Here is a 21,868-nt window from a genome sequence, read left to right on the forward strand (position 1 = left end):
AGCGCAGGAGTTATTGGAGAAAGGTTTGATCAGGGAAAGTCTGAGCCCTTGTGCAGTACCAATAGTATTAGCACCTAAGAAGAATGGAGAATGGAGGATGTGTACTGATTCAAGAGCAATAAACAAGATCACAGTGAAATACCAGTTTCCTTTGCCTAGGATGGATGACATAATGGACTGTTTGAGTGGAGAAAAATACTTTACAAAGATAGATTTGAAGAGTGGATATCATCAAATTGGGATCAGAGAAGGTGATGAGGGGAAGACAGCATTTAAGACAAATGAAGGACTATATGAATGGTTGGTGATGCCCTTTGGATTGACTAATGCACTGAGTAATTTCATAAGGCTGATGAATGAGGTATTGAAGAAATTCTTGGGTAAGTTTGTTATTGTGTATTTGGATGACATTCTGATTTTTAGTAGAACAAAAGAGGAGCATTTGTTGCAGTTAATACAATTTTTACAAAGGTTGAGAGAAGAAAAATCGTTGATCAATATCAAGAAGTGCACTTTCGTGAAGGATGAGTTAGTTTATTTAGGATTTGTGATATCTAAGGATGGTTTGAAGATGGAACCTGAGAAAGTGAAAGCCATTGTTGAGTGGCCTACACCGAAAAGCATTGGAGAGGTAAGATCATTTCATGGATTGGCTAGTTTTTACCGGAAGTTTATCAGAAATTTTAGTTCAGTTTGTAACCCTATGACTAAGACCATGACAGGAGATCAAAAGGAATTCAAGTGGACCACCGGAAAAGTTTTGAATTGTTGAAACAGAATGTGACTGAGTAGCCTGTGTTGGCTTTATCGGATTTTGATAAGGTATTTCAAGTGGATTGTGATGCAAGTGGAATAGCAATAGGAGCAGTTTTGAGTCAAGAAGGGAGAGCAGTAACATATTTCAGTGAGAAATTCAATGATGCCTGGAAGAGATATTTAGTGTATGATCAGGAATTTTATGCCATAGTTCAAGCCTTGAAGAAATGGAGACATTACTTGTTGCCTAAGGAATTTTTATTGTATATAGATCATCAAGCTTTGCAGTATTTGAACAGTCAAAGTAAGTTGAATCAGACATATGAGATGGGTAGAATTCTTGTAGAGTTACACCTTTGTGTTGAAGCATAGAAGTAGGATATCTAACAAAGTTGTTGATGCATTGAGTAGGAGAAGGAATTTGCTGACAGAGATGAGAGTGACAGTATTAGGTTTTCAAGATTTGAAGAGCTTGTATGATGAAGACCTAGATTTTACAAAACCTTGGAAAGCATCTAGAGAACTGGTTATGGTTGATAGAAGCAAATTGTTGGATTATTTCATTCATGATGGGATGTTATTCAAGGGAGATCAGTTATGCATACCTAAGAGTTCCATGAGAGAGAACCTGGTAAAAGAGAAGCATAGTGGAGGTTTAGCTAGACATTTCGGCATTGATAAAACAGTTGCATTAGTGAGTGAATAGTAATTTTGGCCCCAGATTCATAAGGATGTTAAGAGATATGTGCAGAGTTGTAGAGTTTGTCAAGTTGCAAAAGGTAGTAGTCAAAATGTGGGATTGTATAAACCTTTGATAGTACCGATAAGACCTTGGGAGGATATAAGCATGGATTTTGTACTTGGATTGCCTAAGACATCGAGAGGGAATGATTCTATATTTGTGGTATTGGATAGATTTTCAAAGATGGCTCATTTCATACCTTGTAAGAAAATATAAGATGCATTGCATGTAGTAGGTCTATTTTTCAAAGAAGTGGTGAGATTGCATGGATTACCTAAGAGCATAGTTTCAGACAGGGATACTAAGTTTGTTGGCTTATTTTGGAGAACACTTTGGAAGAAGATGAAGATAGATTTGAAGTTCAGTTCTACTTTTCATCCACAGACTGATGGATAGACTGAAGTAGTTAATCAGAGTTTGGGAAACTTGTTGAGGTGTTTAGTGGGAGATAAAACTGGAAGTTGGGATTTGATCCTTGCACAAGCAGAGTTTTCCTATAAAAATTAAGTGAATAGAAGTACCGGAAAAACACATTTTGAGATTGTTACCAAAGTGCATCCTAGATGAATAGAAGAATTGAGAGACATTAGCAGTGAAGACCAGAAGAGTTCAGAAGAAGAAGAATTTGCAGATCACAAGAAAGCATTGCATATTCAGGTTAAACAACATTTGGAAGACATGAATAGCAAATATAAGGAGAAGGCAGATGAGAAGATGAGAGATAAGGAATTTACAGTTGGTGATGTGGTGATGGTATACCTGAGAAAAGAGAGATTCCCGGTTGGAACTTATATTAAGTTGCAGATGAAGAAGTTTGGACCCTATAATATTTTGAGGAAATTCATTTCTGGAAATGCATATGATGTAGGGCTCCCGAATAGTCTAAATATTTCACCTATATTCAACATTACAAATCTTAATGAGTACCATGAACCAGAATTTGATGAGGACAATGTTGCAGACATTGAGAAACAATTTCCCCAGAAGGAAACAGATCAGATTGAAGAAATTTTAGACAGTAGGATTGGGAAAAGTACCCGGAATAGTCAGTACAAATAATATCTTATGAAGTGGAAGAGCAAACTATTCAAAGATTCATCTTGTATTTCTCAGGCAGAGGTAGACCGTCTTGGTTTCCTGTTAACCCCATTAAAGTGAGAGGCTCAATTTTTTCATTAAACCCGGATGTCTAATGCAGGAGCATCCCGAGTTCACAACAATCTTGCATCAACCAAAAACACTTTCTCTTTTGTTTTTTTTTTTGTTTGCAGTTTCAGTTTTCCTTTCTATGTGTCCCATTTTTGGCTCACCGGATCCTATGGAGTTGGATTCTACTTGAAGACTTGATCATATTTCTTGCTTTCAAACCGCATCTCATTTGGATCACTTTCCGGCAAGATATTGCTACCAGTTTCTATGACAGTTTATTGTTACCGATTGTTCCTTTTTTTCTGGTTGCCTAAGACCTATTCTGATGATCTACCAAAACCCATTTCAAAGCTTGTGGATCCTTGAGCATTGATCTCGATGTTTCTTAGCATGTGGTCAACCTTCTACATTTCATCCTTTGGATTTTCCAAAGGAATCTCTTGGTGGAGACCAACCTTGTTCATTTTGCACGTTAGGTCTTGTTCTTCAGGTTTTGATCCTTTTGGGCCAACTGGATCCTTTGGATTGATATATATATTTGTAATCATGCTTTATAATTCAATCAATTGAAGATCAATTATAATCAATCAAAGATAGACTATGCCTAGAAGATAGATCTTTCAATTTAAGGTCCCAGTGTGACCTATTCTTCCAAGCTCTGCTCTCCTGGACAAAAATGGACAGCAAAGCGACACTAAGAGCTATAGTGCTGGCAATGTTATAGGATAGAATAGTCCAAGGGGACTATGCACTCTAAAATGTAGGGGCAAGTTATTTAAGCTTAAAAGTCAATTAGTAACTAAATTCAATTTTAAGTAGTCAATATATCTATGTATGCCACTAGTTTATTTATTTTTCATATCCAAGAAAAAAGTCATAAATTTTATTTCTATTTGTATTTTATATTTTATTTAAGAATCATTTTACTAAATATAACTATTAATATAATAAAATATTTATTATTGAATTATTAAATTATTATTTTTATTTAATTTTCTAAAGATATTTTTTTTGTCAAATTATAAATTAGTGAGGTCACATATGAGGTATTTTATTTTCGCATAAGAACTCAACAATAATATCTAAATAGAGTGTGAATCTTGGTGATAAAAATTAAAACACCACAATTTATATGTTTTTTAAATGTATATAATTGTTACATTGAAAAATTATTATTAATTAATGTAAAAAAATCTCATGTGATAAACATGTTTAAATATTTTTTATAAAATATATTACTAACATATTATTTATAGATTGTAAGTGGAACTTTCCACCAAATGGATGGGTTAAAATCAACTTTGATGGGGCGGCCAAGGGTAACCCTAGCCTGGCTGGGTGTAGGGGAGTGATAAGAAATGAATTTGGCCAATGTTTTGCGACAGTGGTGCTACCCTTGGGATGTCCGACTAATCACTTAGTTGAGGCTATGGCTGCTCTTTAATCCCTTCTTCTAGCTAAAAATATGGGATATAAAAAAGTCGGGATTGATGGGGACTCCAACAATATAATAAGATGCCTTAAGGGTCTTAACCCCCCTTCTTGGACAATAAACAATATCATAAATTTTGCCAGAGATACAATTAACTCCTTTGAGAAATGCTTTATATCTCATGCTTGCAGAAAAGTTAATGTTATGGTGGACTAGATTGCTAAGGTAGTGGTGTGAGCTGATCAACCGATTCATTGGCATGGTGAGCTAGATTTTCCCCATGATGCACGTGCCATCCTTAATTATGACATGATTTATGGGAAAGTGGGAGCTCTTATCAATGATTACAATGTACACTTCAAGGAATAAAGTTATTATTATTTGTGAAGTGTGGCATTTGATTGATAGATCGGAGATTAATTTTGAAATGACCACAGATGCTTTATGGGTTCTTCTTTCAATTTTTAGCCTCATGGTTTCTAAATTTTGCAGATCATATCTCATACTAGGTCTATCTTTGTTGTTGTTTCTGGCTATTGAGGAGGTTTTGAATGGGGTTGTTGGAAGTGTGATGGGAGGAAAGAGGAAGAGAAGGGAGCCCCTATCCTGTGATGAATGGAAGAAAAAGCCTATGGTTTGGGAGATTTTGGAAGCTGGTAATATGATTGGCTTCATGGAGAATTTGCAAGGCTGAAACCCCTCCATTACTAGAATCTTTAAAAAAATTGGAAGGATGACGTGATTACTATTTGTGGAAGGAGGTCAATATCGATGAGGGTGTTATTTCTAACATTACTGGTCTCCCCCTTAAAGGTAGGATTTTTTACAGAGACCGGAAACTCACTGCCTCTTCCATCAAGAGATTTTCAAAAGAGGGGGCTAAAAAGGCCAAATTGGTCAAGGGCAGTAAGATCTACTACTCTCCCAAGTTGATAAAGAAGTTCTGGAGGTGGGTTTTATTTTCTATTATGTAATACATTACTCTAGATGGGAGATTTACCCAAGTCTACGGGTATCGCTTTGTAGTGTTGAATCATTTTTACCATTAAGATAAGGTATCCATTCCTTTCTATCCTCTTTGTTCTCTTAATACCAGTATCAAGGATGCTAGGGCTAATCCGGATAGTAACCCTGCTCTCCATGAAGGGATAATGGTGTTATTGTATGATTATGTCAAATCCACTTCCATACAACAAACCATTTCTAACCATTCTACCTCGGAAGAGGACATGCATGATTCACATGATCAGGAGGAAAGGGGGTCCGATACAGAATTAGAAGTGGAGATGGCCATGGCTACCCATGTCAAGAATATTGGCAAAGGTAAAGGCAAAGAGAGTGTCATTGGGTCTACCAAGAAGAATTTGGGGAAAGTGACTAAGAATAGGAGAAAGAAGAACCAAGAGGAGGAGAGTTGGTATGATGAAGAAGATGATGAGAATGAGGGTATGGAGACAGAGAATGAGAATGAGTGGGTTGCCTCTCCTCCAAAGCAGAAGACAAAGATTATTCCCTCGATCCCTACCAAAGGCCTGGGGGATTATGTGGGAAATTCTAAAGCTCTGTCCCCTCCTCTAGTTTCTAAGAGCCATGTTCAACCTGTTGATAGAATGCTTAAGGACACAGTAGGTGAGGGTTTATTTCCTATCAATAAAAAAATCCCTATTGTTGAGTTTGAAACCCCTGAAGATTAATTTATTTTTATTGACCTGAACAATGACAACAAAGACCCTACTATGAATGTGCTGCAAACTACCAAGGATGGGGCACTGGATTTCTATAGGGTAATAAAATGGATATTTCTTGAGGTCAAGGAAATAAAAGATTAATTAAAATTATTGAAGCCATGAACAATGGTAAGCTTAGCTCTCTCCCTAATAATTTGAGGGAGCTGACAAAAGAGGATAGTGATGATGAAGCCATTACTAATTCTTATGGCTCTAATTTTAAAGTGGTGGAGGCTAGGTTAAAAGATCTAGAGAGGATATTTTCTAGTTTGGAGGGTACCCTCAAGAAAATTGGGGAGTAGAGTCATAAAATCCTCAAGTCCTCTATTGAACACCTAAATATTCTGCTTGTCAAGTTGGAGCGGGTCAAAAAGGATAAATCTATTGTTGAATCTATGGAAGACAAGGATATGAGCCCTAAATATGCGTATGTCATCCGAGGTAAGAGAACATGTGTAAGTACTAGGAATAAGTTGTTGTGTGCTAACAAGGAGATTGAAGAAATTAAGAATGCAGCTGCCTCTATGGATCAAGTCGAGTTGGAAGCTGCAGATCTCCTAAAAAGTTTTACTTAGGTTTATTTCTTGGTGGATCCCCCTTTATCCCTTATGCACATGTGTGTTATCCTTTTCTTGGTTTTTAGTCCTTCATTGGTTTTTTGTCTATTTGCCAACTATCTTATCTTTGTGGGTCTATAAGGTTTAATCTTATTTATGTAATGTTGCAAATGGTTTCGTGGTCCCTTCAAAACCTTCTTTTCACTTAATCAAAAACATATTATTTATAAACTAACAGAACTAACATGTATGATTATCTATGTTTTAAATCCAAAGAAAGTAAAATAACTCTTAATTAAAAAAAAAACACAAACATACCCTTCTTTCTTTCTTTCTGTCTATACATTACTTATATAATGTTTAAATATGTAAATATTATTAAAACCCATATAAAATAAATAAATAAATCTTAAATATATAAAATAACATTCTAGGAAATGTTTGTGTGTATGCATTCATTACATAAACAATATCTCCATATGTACAAATTATATTATTCTAATTTTAAAAAATATATATTTCTTATTCTTATATGTATGAGAGAAATACTAACACAACTATCTTTAGAAAAAATTATGTCAAAGACACTCAAAGATACATTCTTGAGGTTTCCATTTTTTATTGGATTTATGTATTAATGATAGACATCCTAAGAATGACCAATCAAAATCACAAGTTTTTTAAGATTTAGAGTTGAGAAAAAAATGGTCCATTATGTGGAAAGAGTGACAATACGTAATAGAGTGGTGAGGGCTTTCTTGGAAACACAAAAAAGTGTGCCAAGTTTGGTGGCCTATGCATGGATAGGAGCATGTACATGTGGTGGGCTCAAACAAAGGGTAGTAGGGAGGAGCTACTAGCATCATAAACATGGGATGACGAAAGGAAATAAAGTCTATGAATCAACATAAGTGTCGTAGCTTTGAGACATTTACTTTATGCCTTAGACTCAATTTGGATGTGCATGATACAAATGATATTTGTGAAGATAATAAAAATAGATTATAAGAGGATAATAAAACCCCTTTATAAATAATAAATATTTCCCTACCTAATGCCAATCCTAGACAACACATTGCCCATAGATTGGCCTTGGAGAAGGATAAGAAATGGAAAGTTCTCAACTCCAAAATAGGAAACAATTATTATTTTAAAGTTAATCTTGAAAAAATAACTCTTCTCATTAACCAATTAGGTCTAGAGAATAAGGAAATAATGTGGAATTATGATGAAGTCCTAGCGAGGTCCATAGAGTGTTTAGATAACTTAGAGACCATAGAGGGGGATATGATTCATGTCTTGAATAAAGTCCCTTCTCTTAATACTCTAAGATTGTTAGATAAAAATGATCCTTTAGAGAATGAGAAAAGATGGATTGAGATTAAAAAAATAAAGGTTAAGAAAAGGAAATTAAGCAATAGGACTAAGTCAAAACCTTATCCTAAGAGTGGGAGATAGAAAGGGATAGTGGAATAAAGGGAGTGAAGGACTTATATAGAAGAGGGATAAAAAAAAAGAGAGAGAGAGGAGAAAGAATGGATTGAGGGATAGGTATAAATGGAAGGAGTGGGAGATGTAGATATAGAAAGATATGAGCATAACAATGGAGAGAGGAAGAAAGTGAGGGAGAGACCTAGAGAGGTGAAATAGGTGAGAGAGGGAAAGAGATGGGGGTAAGGATGGATGAGATAGATAGAGAGGGATAGAGGAATAAAGGTAGTGAGAGACATGGAGAGAGAATAAGAGAGGAATAGTGAGGGACCTAGAGAAGAAGAGTTGAGCGAGGTGAGAAAGGCAGGATGGAGATTGATGTAGATAGAGAGGGGAGTAACTATAAAGGTGATAGATGGAGAGGTGAGAGAGGGAAATAAATGGGGGTAAGGATCATGGAGAGGGAGATAAAGATGTATAGGAGAATAAAGGGGGAGAGAGAGAGAGAGAGAGAGAGAGAGAGAGAGAACTCAACATGTAGAGAGGGAGAGAGAGAGGGAGAGGAAGAGGCAAATAGATATTTGTATAGGGTGACATAGAGAGATAGAAAGGGATATGGAAAGGAGATAGATAGGGGTTGGAAAGAGATGGAGAGATAAGGAGAGAGATATATAGAGAGATAGATGTAGAGAAAGATATAGATAGAAAGAGATAGAGAAGAATGAGAGGGAGATAGAGAGAGAGAGAGAGAGAGAGAGAGAGAGAGAGAGAGAGAGAGAGAATAGTATTAAGAGGGAAAGAGAGAGATAGCGGGAGACATAAAGTGAATAAGAGAGAGGTAGATATAATGATATATAGACAGAGAGGGGGGACAAGGAGATAAAGATAGATGTAGAGAGAAAGAGGGGGCGAGGGCAAGAGTGATAGACAAAAGAGGTGATTGAGATAAGTAATAGAGAGAGATAGAGAGTAAATAAAAAATGCAAAGTCAAAATATATAAAGTATAAATGTTAATAAAATAATAATAATTTAAAATAAATAATAGTAAACTTACCATATAATAAGCTTATTAAGTTAATAACATATTTGATCAATCTTAAATTTGTATAAAAAAAATAAGTCAAGCATACAATGGTAAAGGGTTACATTTTTATCTTCTATTTAAAAATTATTTGGTTGAATTTGATTTGTTTTAGTGGCAAGGTTAGTTCTCTAATACGAAATCATTGAGTCAAACACTATATTTGAATGGTTATTAATAGTCTAATCTCCCACAATTACAATACATTAGTGAAAGTAAAATAGTCAGATAATCTCCCACAATAACAAAACATAAGTACAAAACTGAAAGTTTCATAGCCGTAGTAGTCTCAAAAACTCATGCTACCAGAACAGACTGTTTATATATAACCCTCCTAAATCCCTAACTACAAAGGACTGACAAGTGTTATACATCTCATTAGATACAAAACTATGACATTATGCAAAATGACTAATAGTTCACATCCATGCAACCCATCCCATGGGGCCTTCTATCCAGACTAGCCTTTGGTAATCTCTCATCCTGGTTGAGTATATCATTTATTGGCGAATCAGGACTCTATTGCCTCTGATTTCCTCCAAAAGGGCATCCAGAACATTGACAAAGGGTGTACCTTGAGCATTGAGCCTATGCCATGTGTAGCCGTGAGAGAGCTCATGTACAAAGATCTTAGTATGGTCGTCACTCAGAAATCTCTGGAACTTCTCCCTTTTCAACCTAATTACTAAGTCCACCTGAGAAGAGACAAAATAATGTGTGAGTCTACAAAAAGTCTCATTAAGGATACTCTCTTTTCCTTGAAACCTATCTTCATTTCTTATCTTCCATATATACCAAAGAATTTCACATGATAACAAATTCCAAAATAAATTGTTGTCTTTTTTGAGGCCTTTAATATAACCAGTAACAAAATCAAGAAGATTAACATGCAATGGAAATGATAAACCAAACATTAACCAGATTTCCTTAGCAATAATACAATAAAACAAAATATGCCTTGTAGTTTAAATAACTTTACAGATGGTACAAAGCACATCTCTATTATGGTCAAATCTGATAGGAAGGTTAACAGTAATTAGTAGCCATCTAAAAATCTTCTCTTTAGGAGCTATCAGCTTGTTCCGTACTGATTTAAACAGCTTACCCCATTGCATGGGCGTCAAGTCAGTATACCAAAGAGAGTTAATGTGATTGAGAATTCAATCATTGTACATAAGAGAATTATAAACCGAGATGGATTTCAAATTACATAACTTAGTGTTGTCACACCAAGAGAGGTCAACAAACCTCTTATCAATAGTTACACATTTTTTGGGGAGTTGCAAGGAAAGACAAGCATTAAACATTATATTATAAGTTCTCCTATTGGAAACAAGAAGATGATACCTACTAGAGAGATCATTCCAAAAGATGAGACCATCATTTAAACAAATATCTTTAAAACAAAAAAGACCTCTGTTAGCCCAACTTTTGGCTGAGCAGTCTTGAGTGAGGGCTAGGGGTTTACCATTGTGGAATAGATTCCACCATATAGACCTTTCCCCACAAATGAGATCATCCCTACTAACCCAATTGTTAGATATGTTGTGCCTAACACTCTCCCACGCCTTCCAAATTGACTTGAACACCGATGAGCCCGTAGCAGAGTCATAGAAAATTCCAACTAAGAGGTCACTAAGAGAAAGGGATTTCCAAGATTTTACAGTCTTGGGAACACCCAACTTAATATTATTCCTAATAATAATCTTCCATGGATCATTTAAACAAATATCTTTAAAACAAAAAATACCTCTGTTAGCCCAACTTCTGGCTAAGCGGCCTTGAGTGAGGGCTAGGGGTTTACCATTGTGGAATAGATTCCACCATATAGACCTTTCCCCACAAATAAGCCTAGGAAGAATATTTTCCAATCTGATGGCTAGCATTTTGGCTAGAATTTTATAGGAGACATTGAGTAGAGTGATAGGTCTGCAGTTTTTTATGATGTCCTTATCCCCTTCTTTAGGAAGTAATTTAATAAGTCCTCTATTAATCTCATCCCCAAGGGAACCTTTCCCAGTGGCTTCCTTATACACTTCCAGCAAGTTGTTAGCAATCCAGTTGATATTGGCTTTATAGAATTCAATGGATAACCCATCTGGGCTTGGGGCCTTATCATTGTGAAGTGAGTTAATGGCACTTTTGATTTCCTCCACAGAAAAAGGTTGGTTTAGCCTCTAGTTATCTTTAGGTGAAAGGATCTTAGGGATGAGAGAGCAACATATCTTCCTAGCAATGATGGAGATGGGCAAGTCATAGGTTGTAAAGAGATTCTTGTAAAAGAAAAGGAATACTCCCATCATGCCATCCTCACTATAAATCTCTCTATCTTCATCTGACAACTTATCAATTATGTCTCTTGCTTGCATTTGTTTAAGATACTTAAAGAAAAATTTAGAACTTGAATCTCCCTGTTGTAGCCATTGTATTCTGGCTCTTGCCCTTGCTCCTAAAGATCTATTATGTTGCAGCTTCCTAAGTTTATTTCTAGCCAAAGCCACCGAATGGGCAAGAATTACATTACTCAGGTTAGATTGGATCTTTTCTTCTGCCTCTTACAGGTTTGATGTGAGGATAAGTTCAACCTGTCTCACATCCTTGGCTTTGTTTTTACCCATGGTATTAAGAACATTTTTCCAACTGATCACTGAGGCATTCCATCTTTCAATATGGGAATTAGAGTGAGAGTTCCATCTGTTAAAAATACTGGCAATGTGGAGGGCAGCAAGGATATCTTGATCTTCTAACAACTTTGTATTGAGAATAAATTTGTTACTGCCCTTTGTTTGTCCTTTGATAGCGTCTCTAAGGGAGAAATAGGCAATAATGGGGTGATGGGCAAAGAGAGGGGAAGGCCAGACTCTCACCGGATAGCCATCAAGATCACGAGCAAAGGAAAATAAATCTTTGTTGGCATAAAATATGTCAAGTCTGGAATAAATCCTACTTTGCCTTTTTTGGTAGTTGCACCAGGTAAACCAAATACCTTTGTGGGAAGATCTCATACCTTCTAACGGGTCATACAATCTCTTCATTCCTTTCATTTTGTCCCATATCATCTTCTCTCCTCCTTTCCAATCCACTTTTTAACCTCTCCTCTTATCCTCCTATCGCTCAATCATGTTAAAGTATCCTCCTATGATCCATGGGATGTCAGGTAAGAAAGCAACCATTGCCATAGATTATCTCTCTCCTTATAATCATTAGGGGCATAGACTATACAAATACCAAATATGTTATCACTGCTTTTAACAGAGACCCATACTGCTCTGGTACATGGGGGATACACTGGAGCACTAAATTGAGTCTCTCCATTTTGAATGTACAAGTATCACGGCTCCCCCTTTCCTCTTTTCATGTTTGGTATAAAACTTCAGAGCATCTTTCCAGACAAAATTTTGACCAACATCCAATGTGAAACTACGTGCCTTGATTTCTTGAAGCATAACAATGTCCAGTTCTCTATGTTGATTAAGCCTTCTTCTGACAATATATTTCCTGTCAGGAGATTCCAACTCCCAGACATTCCATGACATGCACTTCATAATCAACAACTTCTTAATTGTCTTCCTTAGCAGCATGGAAGCTGCTGAAGCACTTGCACATGCTAGATTTACGGTTAGATTTCTTATGCAATGGAGAGTTTTTATTTTTGGATCTTGGAGGTCTACCTCTTTTTCTCCTCGCATTAGTCTATGTTTCAGAAATTTCCTCATCCAAAAATCCTCTCTCCTGGACCCCCTCACTACTTGTGACCGAGTAGTTGGAAATAAGGTCTATCTCAACTTCGAACTCATGATTGCCCAGCAAGGAGTCATACTGCAGGCTATCACTCTCAGTTATGTCAACTTTGGCAAGAGTGGGGGAGTCGTTAGGGTTTGACCTACCAACTAGAGGGTCAACATGGATGATCTCATAGACCACATTGTCAGGATCAATCAAATTTTTAGAAACAGGGGGAAAGACACCGTAGTATCAGTGTCTTGATAACAAGAAGGAAAATCTCCCTCCTCTCGGGAATCCATAGGATCAATCAAATCCTTAATTGGCTCAGACTAAGAATCAAGAATCTAAAATTGATTAGATTTTGGTAGAATAGGATCTTTGCCAAGAGGAGGGCCGATTCTCTCCGTCTTCCCCAAGCCAGAGGTACCCTGAACTACCCCCTCAAAAATCCTAATGATAGACTTCACTAGAGACTACATATCATTATTATCTGACAACTTACTCTCAGACAAAACTTCAAGAACATCTTCTTCACGGAGAAGCATTTCTGCACATATCCACACACCCTCTTTTTTCCAATGCGATTTGTTGTGCATTCTTCCTTCTTGACTGCTTCTGACACAGCATAACACGGAGGAGGGTCGACATTGAAGGTTCCAAAGATAGAAGAGCCATCAATAGAAAGAAGTACTACATATTTCTCACTCCAGAAGCCTGAAGTAGCTTTACTAATGGCATCTTTAAGAGAATCAAGTTTACCCACTAAGGGAGAGACACCACCCAGATTGGGGGCCAAAGAGGAAGGGTAACCATTAGATTTAGAAACATTATCGGTAGGGTTTTTAGAGGCCCTCTTCTTGGAATTAATAATAGGGAAGGATCTTCTAATGTGCCCTTTCTTGATACACATAAAACAAGCATTAAGTTCACCTAGGGTTTCAACAAGACAAGTAAACCGTTCATCTCCAAGATGAATGACAATAAATCTAGGAATATCTACACCAGTGTTAATAGAAACAAGAATGCAGGCATCCAGGTGAGGAACTAGGTTTGACGAGTGGTCTACCCTTATCATTCTGCCTATTGGTCCCACGATTTGAGGAATGAAATTCAAGAAAACGGGAGGAAGATTCTTAATTTGGATCTAACGGGGGCATGATAGAGCCAATATTTCCTCATTGTTAGTATCAAATGACCATTTAAGAGCCCTAAATGTGGTTTCCCCATGACCCAAAATTGTTTCTTAATAATTTCTGCCTAAGATTTATTGTCATTGAAGAAAATAATGAACAGACCTTTCTGAACCATTCTACAAAAAGAAAACTTAAACCCTAACTTATTTATCCAACATTTTTCATCTAGTCATCCATAAACTTCCTAGCTGGGCATCTATCAATGTCAGTAGCAATGAAGAAAATGGAAATATGTTGCAGCCTAGCCTTTTTGAAATCTATAGCCCTAGACATCGATTCATTAGGAAAAACGGACAAGTTAGGCAAAGGAGAGGGAGGGTTCTTACCAAGGTTTCCTCCACTGCCATTGCTTGGTTCAGAATCACTTACTAGAGTATAAACTTGGCTTCATCCAGAACCTACAAAGCCAAGCCAATAATGGCATCTCTAAAGGTTTTTCCATTAATTCCATCAGCCTCGGTCGTAGAAACCGATGGGTTGATCAAGTTAATGCTAGACCCTATTGATTGCTCGCCCATAAGGCAACATGTACAACAAAACAAGTAACAAAGTAAAACCACACTCAATAAATGTGAGTGAAATGAATGCAGGTAGAAGGGAAAAACAAGGGCCTTACCACCATGGAGGAAGTCTTACCACCTCCTCCACTATCAGGAGGGAAACTCGTTGTCGAGCCTGGAAGGACGGTCCATGTCAACGAAACCCTAGTTGTAGACCTCGCTCATCTCCCTCAGTTTCCTTTCGGTCCCCTACCTCAATCAAAATATTTGAGAATCTTGAGCCTACATATATAGATAATTTCAAATACCTATAGTCAAACCTTTAGTCTATTCATTCAAAGCTACAAAAATCACTAAATGAACTCAAAAAATCATAAATTCAAGATTGATCAAAATTGATTTCATTGATTTGCATCATTTATTTGTGAAGTATGTGAACCAATAATTTGTATCATCTTATATATATTAAGGTATACAACAATTGCAAATTAACACATGTAGGTCTCTCTCCTTGCTTCCATCCGTCTCATTTCATCTCTATAAATGAATAGTTACATTGTAAGATTTCTTATAAATTAATTTAAATAATATATTATACAAACATTAATTATATATTACATTTTTTATGTATTTAATTTAAATAATATTATGTATAAAAATATAAATTATATCATATTTTTATTTAATATTGTACATTAAATTCTATATAATATGGAACAATAAATACAATATAAATATTTATATCTCCATATGTTTTTGATAAAGATAAAGGAAATCTCCATATGTTATGAAGCCTTCCTTCTATTAAAAAAATTGAAAATTAAAAATTAAAAGGTAAAATTTTTAAAAATAAAAAAAATTGTTTTTTATTTTTCTGGTTTCGACTATGTGAGATTTTTACATAAAAACTCATACAGTCCAATCCAGAAAAATAAAAAACATATCAATATAGACTGTGGAAACTTCATGCATTCAATAAAAAAATCTACCAAACAAAAGAAACCAAATTGCTTTTCAAGTAAACTTTTAAAATAAAAGAATTAAAAAAACTAAATATAAAATTAACGCTATAAAGAAAGAATTCATATTATAGCCGAGATCAAAATGAGGCTTGTTTAATTTTCTCTCTTCATTCACATGGACAAAGCTGATTTGTTTCGTAATTATTTTGAAAGGAGTGAAAAAGGTATGGAAGAGTTGATTCGGGGCACAACTTATGATAAACACAAAACGTGTTTGGCTTCGTTGTGTGGGTTCAAAGAACCTGAGTTAAAAAAGTTAAAAAATTGGAGGAAATGATCTGATGGTCACAAAGAGCCCAATAGTTTTGCATGCTTATCCTTGAATGTGAGCCCTTAATCTTGAAAGTTAAATTGTCTTTTTTAGATATAGGTATAAAAATACGCCTTTGAGGTAAATGAAGATAAAAAGATGTTCATAACAAATGGATGTAGCTATTCGAGCTCTATTAATAATGACAAAGGCCATATGCTTTGCTTCATAAGTATGGAGAAAATAACCATCTTGTGTGCAAGTGTACAAATTTTTTAACCTATGGAAATTCCAATATAGCTCACAAAGGAAATAATTTTCTAGAAAAAAATACAATTGAAGAGTCATCGAAGAAAGGTATACAAATTATACAATAGGAAAGACAAAGGAAAATAAGTTGCACAAGTAGGTAGCAATGTTCATATAACGATAGAAGTAAAGAGCCATATGGAATTCTTACCCCTTAAACCATATAATAACATTGAAAGTATAATAATTTCAAGATAATAACTTCATTTCAATATTTCATTGAATCCAAAGAAAATCACAATATTAATATAGAATATAAGATCAAATAGTCAAACATTCACATGAAAGTCGAGAGAAGAGAAAAAATTATCTCAAATGACTCTTTAATTATGTTTGAGAATATAAGCTTACTAAAATAATCTTAAATGACCATCTTTTTGCAATCTCTTCATAAAATAAGAAATATGAATATTGTTAAAAAAAATGAGAGCACGACCATGCAATTCCCTCCTCCAAACCCAATATCCAATTCCATAGGAAAAGATTAAAAAAACAAAAACAAAAGTTCATTAACATTGTCCCTCTTTTGATCAATACAAACTAATATGAAAATCTTGATTTGAAAAAAATATTCACAAACTCGTGTAAAGTGTCATATTCAATGTATTCGCTAATTCCTTTTCTATTTAACTACAATCCAACAATACTAAGGCTATTACAAATGTAAAGTGTCAATCTTATAGACTATGATGGGAGTTAAGTAGATATAACCAACCTACACCAGCTCTAGTATGGTTGGGTGGTTGCTAAAAATATGATCTAACCATTAATCTTTAAAATTGATTTTCTTTAAAAGGAAGGTTTCACCTAACAATAGACATTCTCCCTTTCAAACTTGTAGTCTCTCAAATGAACATAACAAAAGAAAGACTTAGAACTCAAACTTTAAGATAATCCAAAGCAATCATTATCTTCTCTTTTCAACTAATCCTAAGGTTAGGTATTATATTAGAGTTATCTATCATGTTTACTTATTTTTTAATAATATTTTACCATTTACATCCATAGTCTATTCAAATGCTACATCAAAACATTTATAAATCAAGTCAATATAAAAACATAAAATACATACCAACTCATAATTAACTTTTAACATAAAATAAACTTATTGTTCCAGTCTTATTTTAATATAATTCTTTTTTAAATATAAAATTTTCATAATATTTAAATAATAAGTCAATTTAATAATACAGCTTTCTTGAATATTAGTTTATCACATATGAGAAAAATGACTAGTATTAAAGGACAAAAGTCGTCATGTTTGGTGAATGGGGCTTTACAAATCAATATATAACATATTCGAATTTGAATAAGTTAAAAACTGATGTAAAGTCATTGTAAGCTGATCAAGGCCGGCCTTCATATTTAATGGCTAATCTGTTCAAAGTCTTGGTCAATGCCGTCTGAAATTGAACACAGATCAAAATGAAGATGTCTTAGTTTGTCCCCTACTCTTGTTTTTCTCTGTAGTCGGAGCTTACCATTCATCACATCCCATCATTTGTCTTTTTTATTTTATTTTGAGTGTTTGAGAGATATAGATCGACTATTGAGAGAGAGAATTACCTAGATAGTTTTTATTGCAAGCGTGGATCATTGAGGTCATTTTTTTGTACTACATGTTTTTGATTATTTGCCATACTTTGGTATGAATGTTGATGGAAAGAATTGGTATCCCTTGATCTATTTTTAACTTTGGTAGTACCTTTCTAGTGGAGATCTTTGATATGTATGTGCTTGAACATGTATATATTTTATACACGAAACTTGTGATTATAGTTTATAGGTTGTATATCATATTGGTAAGATTTTAATTAATGTTTTCATATCTTTTAAGGTATGGATTATTTGATGTATTAGAATTTGTTATTTCTATTTCTAGTCATATGTATTTTTTTGACAGTGTTTTAAAGCCTTTATTATCACTTTAAATTGACTATTTTGTTCTTTCGATTGGTACATCTTCAACTTGGTTTCTTCCTTTCCTTATATAGGTGGCATATTAGAGAGGTGGCATTTTAGAGGATGAGAGGAGTTCTTACTTGAGATAGTGGTAATCTTGGATACACTATTGTAGATATCTTGATGGAACACAAAAACATTATAGAGATTGATGTGGTTTTATGGATGGATGTGATGATGTATTTCATTAATTGACACCAATATGATGTACACAAGTGGGACAATGTTAAGAAAAAATGCATTATAAACCTTGCACAAGAATTTTATTTTTTTTATTGATGCAAAATAAATATTTATTTTTGGTGTATTTTAGGATGTGTTTATCCATACAAGTTATTATTTGGGTTTACTTGTAAATTTCTATTGTAATAATAGTAACACGTTTCCATCTATTCGTTGTGATCAATAATTTTATGTGCTCATGGTTTTCAGACATGTGTTTTAGATAATATCAATTAATAGTTTTGTATATTCTGGAACTATAAGAGGATTTTTACCCAACATGATGTAAAATAAAATAATTATATATAGTTAGGTATATTGCTAATAATTTTTACAATTGATAGTTGAAATTTTTGGCACTTTTAACTACCCAACCTATTGAAAGCATTTTGTCTCCAAGACCAAAAATTTTGGAAGTTAAAAACAAAAATTAATTGTGTTCTTTTCTTTTTGTTGGTTGGTACTCATAGTTTGATTTTTGATCCATCTTACAAAACTTCTGAGTCTCCTCAACTATTGAACGTTCGATTTTGTGACCTGAAGAGATAAAAATTTGAAAATGAGTGAAGGCCAAAATGTAAAGTCAAGACCACAAATTAATGTGCTTGGCTGCAAAAGATAATTAGATGAAATACCTGAGTAGATTTGTCGTCTGATTTTAATGTCTTGAAAGGTGTATCAAAGTATGCTAAGATGGAAGAATTGGTACATGAATTAAGACAAATAATTAAAAATAAGTGACTTCAATAATGGGAAGAAAGCAGAATTTAGAGTGTTTACATGCAGAATTGATAGTGAAAGTAAAGATGTAGAGATTTTCCTTTGTTTTACTCGGATCTTATGGCAGTGTTAGATTTGTCAAATTGGATTTCAACCATATGAAGGTATACATGCTAGATGGACTGATTACAATATCCATTGACATAGGGCCAACTCTACTGTGATGTCAGCACAAGGAGCTTTGCCCTTCCAATATGAAAATTCTTTCTTTTCTGCTACTTTTTTCTTCTTCTGCGGTGCATATAAAATCTCCCTCACCAGACATAATGAACTAAGCTGAAATTAACATTTCATTACTTGATTCAAAAAATGCTTCTATTTTGGCAGATCAAAAATAGGTCTTCCATTCTATTTGGGCAAATGTAGCAGATCGATTACTTGAACTGTGTGCCGCTTCTTGGTTGCACAAACAAAAAAATCATTATCTTAGCTAAGTACTACATAATTTAAGTGTTTCAGACATAGCAAAAAACAAGAACCAGTTTCTGGTTGTCGATACCCTTGTTGCACCCTTTTGTTAGATGCTTCCATCTTCTCTCTTAAAAAAGTAAAAGTTATGTTCATGTCAACCCACTTAAGTAAAACAAGACTAAATTCATAAAACAAATTTACAATGTGAAGTAGCATCAGCTCATTTTCCAAAGGGAAAAATCTCACACCCCAATTGAAACATCTTACGTTGATAAGGTGAAAATAACAGTAGAGGTATGTGGTTAGTGATAGTTTTTGGTCGAATGTGAGATGAATCACATCTATTGTACTCTCCGGTTTCAATGTAATAAAATTTGGAGATCTTGACAATGCTACTGATTTTTTCAGGTCTTTCAAAGAGTGATTCAATGTTTCACTTTTTCCACTCTTTTATTAAGGAACATCCATTCCATAAAAATCTTCATATCCTCAAGATGGGAATTGGAGGAAATGATCAATTAATTCATTTTCACATCTACAATAACTGAACTTTCCTACAATAACTGAAACTTCCTATATGCCATTGTAGCATAACACATGAAAAACTCAGAAGTAATCACAAACTGCCAAATTTGTTGTGTGTTATTTCCTGAGTAGTAAAAATAATGGTTCTGATATTCTTTTATATAACCAATCTATTTTTTGAGCTCATTTTTGCAGCAAGGCCAAAAAACATAGACAATAGGTAGAGTGAATAATTTTGTTTTAAAGCATTAGGGTATTCAAAATTTTGTTTTAAAGATTTGCACAATTACCCAAAATCAAACCCCACTTAACATGATAACGTTGTGATCCTCCTATTTTCACTGCACAAAACATATTTTTGTTATTATTAAAGTTCATGAAGTTAATCTTTAATAATACTATGTAATCTGAGACAAAAAGATAACGTTGTGCTCCTGATTTTGGAACCATCCCTTTATTTGGCACTAAAGTCATAGCAATAAGTTAAAAAATGGGTATTGGTTTTCTAAAATACAGTTAAGTATGGACAAAATTGGAGTTATCACTTTTGGTAGAACAGGGGCAACTCTGCAAGGTTATATCATGTAGTTTCCTTAAACTATGTATACCATTATTCTGTGATAACAATTCTATATTAATGTCAATGGAGAGTCAACAAGACTACAAATGAAAAAAATAAAGTATGGAAACTTAGAAGCAAGCCTATTATTCTAGGTTTTGCTGACTATTATGCTCGGCCATATACATAATCATTATAATCTTTAAGATTTCAGCAGCTAGAGTAGATAGAGAGAATTTTCAGTTGTAGAGGAACTTGCACGAGTTCTCTTAATGGATTCTAAGCAGTGGATAAGGTCTCAATCAGGTTTGGAATTTGATTGTCACCCCTACCTCTCATATGAAAATTTCATGACAGTGTTCTAACCTATATTCAAAAAAGAAACTACGCCTTATTCTAGCCACATAGACCAAAGGATGATCATTTTTGTTTCCATTAGACTGAGTCGACTACTGCCAATGAGCTGAGCTGTCTAAATGACCTTACAAGAAGTATTTAGAGCTCAAAATACAAATTTCTACATATAAACGAAATGATGTTTTCATTTGATAGTTATTACGTGAAAAAAAATCTTAGTCGGACAAAGATTTGTTTGATCTATGGCTTAAACAAAGACTCTAATGCCTAATTTCTTATGAGACCATAATTGATCCTTGGATCTTCCATGGAAAGCATAACCCTCTTACAAGAAATCAGATAAGACCACGTCCTAAGCTTGTAATTCTCCTGCAATCCCTGTATAAATAGATGGTTGACCTAGATTATAAACCCCGAAGTTCAAACAATCTAATACCCTATAGATTTCTCAATTTGTTAGGTTTATACCAATTCACTGCTAATCAGACATTGTAATAAGCCACTCAAAATTAATTCATGAGGCATGCCAACATCCCAACTTCAATCCAACATCTAGATTCTTAAATAGGGCTAAATGTTTTCCTTAAGAAGACATGAGTGAGTTACCGTTAATTCTGAAAGTGTAAGGAAGATTCATGTTGTTTGTTGACTCCATTAAATCCATGTTCTGAACAAAAGCATTGTATCGCTACACAAGCTCGCTGATCGAACTGTACTTCTTGTCATAACTGCACAAAAAGATCTAATCCAAAATATTGTTAAATAACCAAATCAAATACAATTAATTTAGCTATGCAGACAATGATTGAGACAATTGGGCAAAAGAAAATGAAATCGAATTAAACACCCACATAACTATAAGTTTGATTGACAGAACTAATCATACGAAAAGACATCCAAACCAAATACCCAAGATAGATTATTAAATAGGGAATAGGAAAATGCGACCAAATCAAATACCCACAAACCTATAAGTTTGAAAGCTCTAAATTGAGCACAAGAAAAACTAACCAAGTAAACACCCACAAGATTATAGTTTTGATTGATAGGTATAATTGGCCATAGAAAAATGTAAACCAGAGAGAAAACTCTGCAAACTATAAAGCTTTGGGGGAGGTTCACAACAGCTTAAATGCATCATTTCCCAGTTCACTAAATTTATCAGTGACCATGTCA

This window comes from Cryptomeria japonica, unplaced genomic scaffold (assembly GCF_030272615.1).
Source record: "Cryptomeria japonica unplaced genomic scaffold, Sugi_1.0 HiC_scaffold_221, whole genome shotgun sequence".
Taxonomy (NCBI): domain Eukaryota; kingdom Viridiplantae; phylum Streptophyta; class Pinopsida; order Cupressales; family Cupressaceae; genus Cryptomeria; species Cryptomeria japonica.